Source organism: Coregonus lavaretus (genome assembly GCF_964263955.1).
Source record: "Coregonus lavaretus genome assembly, chromosome: 24".
NCBI classification, from domain to species: Eukaryota; Metazoa; Chordata; class Actinopteri; order Salmoniformes; family Salmonidae; genus Coregonus; species Coregonus lavaretus.
The window spans coordinates 7,292,572-7,296,838 of NC_140011.1; positions in this window are offsets into that span (position 1 = coordinate 7,292,572).

Sequence of the window (4,267 nt, forward strand, 5' to 3'; positions counted from 1 at the left end):
AATCAGAACCGACGTTGTTCCGGTGTAACAGTAAAATAAGCCCTCTTAATTAGGACAAGCATTTCATTCCATAAGTAGCCTACTAAGTTGCCCGCTACCTACTAAGGATGTAAACATTAATTTATGTACTGAAGACAAAACCGACCAATTGTTATTTATTTATATCAGGCAGGGCCTGTTTGAATACTTTAAAATGCATAATTCCTTCTCTGCCTTCACCCATCAAATAATGTTGAATCAGTGATTACTCCAAGGAAGGGAAGAGGGAAGGATATAATTGAAAAAGTATTCTATCTGGGCTACTTCCATAGCTTGTTTCTGAAATGGATATGAATGCACAGGTTTCTTCCTTAGCCTATCAAGATAAGGAGTCCACAACGTTTCAATGAGTCTATACAATGCCTAGGCCTACTACATGAACACCATACAATATATGCTTTTAAAGACTTTACACAAGTGGAGTTGCATCCAAGACAATCAATTTCCATGTGTCAATCAGTCATACTGTGATCATCATAGGCTACAATGACTTTCTCTATACCAGGCGGTGTCAGTGGAAGGCCCTAAAAATTGTCAAAGACTCCAGCCACGGCAAGCGGTACCGGAGCGCCATGTCTAGGTCCAAAAAGCTTCTTAACAGCTTCTACCCCAAAGCCATAAGACTCCTGAACAGCTAATCAAATGGCTACCTGGACTATTTGCTGCTGCTACTCTCTGTTTATTATCTATGCATAGTAACTTTAACTCTACCTACATGTACATATTACCTCAATTACCTCGACTAACCTGTGCCCCCGCACATTGACTCTGTACCGGTACCCCCTGTATATAGCCTCGCTACTGTTATTTTACTGCTGCTCTTTCATGTTTTAGTTATCTATTTTTTACTTAACACCTATTTTTCTTAAAACTGCATTGTTGGTTAAGAGCTTGTAAGTAAGCATTTCACTGTAATATGTGACAAATACAATTTGATTTGCATTTACTCAGGCAGCCCAATTCTGATTTTTTTTCATTAACTGGTCTTTTGACCAATCAGATCAGCTATGAAAAGGTCTGATGTGAAAAGATCTGATGTGATTGGTCAAAAGACCAATTAGTGGAAAAAATATCAGATTTGGGCTGCCTGTGTAAACGCATTGCTTTTGAATGTAATATTATTTTTAGCCACAAGATGTTGCCAATCAGCTGCTGGTGGCCAAGTGACAATGATCTAAAGCAGCTTCATCGCCTGTCTGCTTTCCTTAATCTGAAACCAACTTCATGAAATAACTGTACAGTTTAAGCGCATTCCTGCTTGATATCCGACATATTGCTATTCCCAGATTTGTAAAGAGGAAGGAGAGAGGACAAGGACAGGAATCCACTTCAGACAAATTGAGATGGACTCACTGAATGAGGATGTGATGTGGACTATCAGTTCAGTTTATTTTGTCTATTCAAGTTTTTCATTCACAACAAAAATAATTTCATATTTCTAACTTCTATACATTGTATACATACGAAGGGCGGCAGATAGTCTAGCGGTTAAGAGCGTTGGGCCAGTAATCGAAAAGTTCACTGGTTCGAATCCCTGAGCCATCTTGGTGAAAAATCTGCAGATGTACCCTTGAGCCAGGCATTTAACCCTAATTGTTACAGGTTCGCCATCAATAATGGCTGATCCTGGCTGTAACCCCACTCTCAGGGGGAGTTGGGATTGGCAAAAAACACATTTCTGTTTCACACTTGTACAGGTTACCCACTTTTGAAAAAGGACAAATATAAGCACCTCTATTTGACATTATGCTCCCCAGATAATAAAGGGGAGGGGATAAATATTGTCTCATTTTATACTTGTATCATTAAAGGCCCAGTGCAGTCAAAATTCTGTTTTTCCTGTGTTTTGTATTGTACATCAGCTGATGAAACACTGTAAAAGTGTGAAAAAATGTGATCAGTGTTATTTCCTGATAGTTGCTGGTTGAAAATATAATTTACACAGGACCTTCTAATCAGCAGGCTTTGCATGGGTCGAGTTTTAGCTTGCCTGGTGACATCACCAGGTGGTATAGTTTAATAGACCAATAACAGAGAGTTCCAAACCTCTCTGCCAATAACATCTAGTTTTCAGGTTACATATCCCTCCCATTAGGCCCCTCCAATTAGGTACCTCACTCAGACCACTCCCAGACAGTCCTAGCAAAATTATTGCTTGAGAAAGCTATTTTAGTTGCTTTTTGGCCATTTTAATGGAAAACTATTACAGTAAGGTACTTCATTGTTACCCAGAAATGATTTGATTGAACCATTGGACACTACCCACTTATTATTATTATTATTATTATGGATACAGACATCAATTCAATGTCTATTCCACATTGGTGCAACGCAATTTCATTAAATGATGTGGAAACAACGTTGATTCAACCAGTGTGTGCCCAGTGGGCCCGTTTCACACTGTGTATTTCAATACTGTATCACCGACATAGCTCATTCTAATATTTCTACTACTGTACATTGTATTTTAGCTACACTGTTTATACACACCACATATGTATTTATATACTGGATTCTTGACATAGCTCACTGTAATATATCTACTTCTGTACATATCATTCTTAGTATATATTCTATAAATTCCTCTGGTGTGCATATGTACAGTATAGATATAAGCATTTCGCTGCATATGCTGTAACACCTGCTAAACTGTGTATGCGACCAATCAACTTTGATTTCATTTGATATTGAGATCAAAACGGCTGCACTGGGCCTTTAACATTAAAGCAGTGTGCCTCAATGTCTTTCATCATTGTTCCCTCCCAGTAGGCTTATGTTTCCAACTAGTCCCTGAATAGCTAATTGAGAATAATCATCATGGATATTTAGGAATAGGCCTATTCATTTTAAATATCTTATTGGGCGAGAGGATATACATGTAGGCCTAGTGGTATGACATTTGTATGGAATGGGCCTACACACACGCATTGTTGAGAAGAGGGGAAATCATTTGGCCCCCAAACACCAACACCTACAACCAAACACATACCCTAGCCTAAGCAACAAAACGATGAGTGTGGATGTTGTTTTTAACACAATGCTTTTTGGACATTAAAGAGGCTATTTACTCCACTCATCTTTATTGGATATTCTATAAGCTTTTGAAATGGTTTGTGTTTGTGTAATAAAATATAGACCTATGGAAATTAGAATTTCATTATTTGTCAAAAGCCTGATTTCCCCTTTGTAAGGCAAATTGGCCTATGTGTAGGACTATATGGGAGATTGATATAGGCCTATTAGACCTGTGGGTGAACTCAGGTGTTTACTGGGCACTGTGAGCAGACAATTAAACCAGTCGTTTAGGAGGTGTCTACCTTGTCCTTAGAAGACAGCACATTGACCTTGGTTTTGGCTGACTGGAGATGAACCCCACAGGGAGAGAGAAGATAGAGATATAGCGAAGCTAGAGATATAGAGAAGATATATATATATATATATATATATATTATATATATATATATAGAGAGAGAGAGAGAGAGAGAGAGAGAGAGAGAGAGATAGAGAGAGAGAGAGAGAGAGAGAGAGAGAGAGAGAGAGCGAGAGAGAGAGAAGAGAGAGAGAGAGAGAGAGAGAGAGAGAGAGAGAGAGAGCATCAGCATCCATGGACCAGTCTGCTGTAATAGAAAGAAGCTGCTATTATCACCATTAACGCCATTCTGTTTGTCCTGAGAAGAGAGAGATTTCGTAGACTACACCTTTCTTTTGGGTCATGTTGAATTGACTATTTACGAATTACAGTCATGTTCTTTTTATGAGCTAGCCTATCCTGACAGTTTATGGAACACTGTTAAATGAGACTGGAATATCTGCATTGCCTGCCACTGTCTGTGGAGCCCTACGATCGAGCGCACCACCCAGTCGAGACAGTAACGCATGATCACAAAGAGATGTCAGGCATTTTTTGAGAAACATTGAATGTTTTCTGTACCATCATCAGCCTTGCAAAATACCAGAAGGTATAATATTTGTATTCTACAATTTCTAATCAAATCACGGTCCGTCCGGAATCGTAGCCTATTTCCATGCTTTCTGTTTATAAGGAGGCAATACTTCTCGACCAAGACCAATGAGATCTGTGCTGTGGCCGCAGCGAAGTAGAGTTGTAAAAATAGCGTAAAGACTTTTGGACAATTGTCCTCTCGAATGCTTTCACGATAAACCTGTGTGATTGATTCTGAATGGTGCGGCAAGAGAAGGTTAATTCTGTTTTTTTTGGCACCAGCGG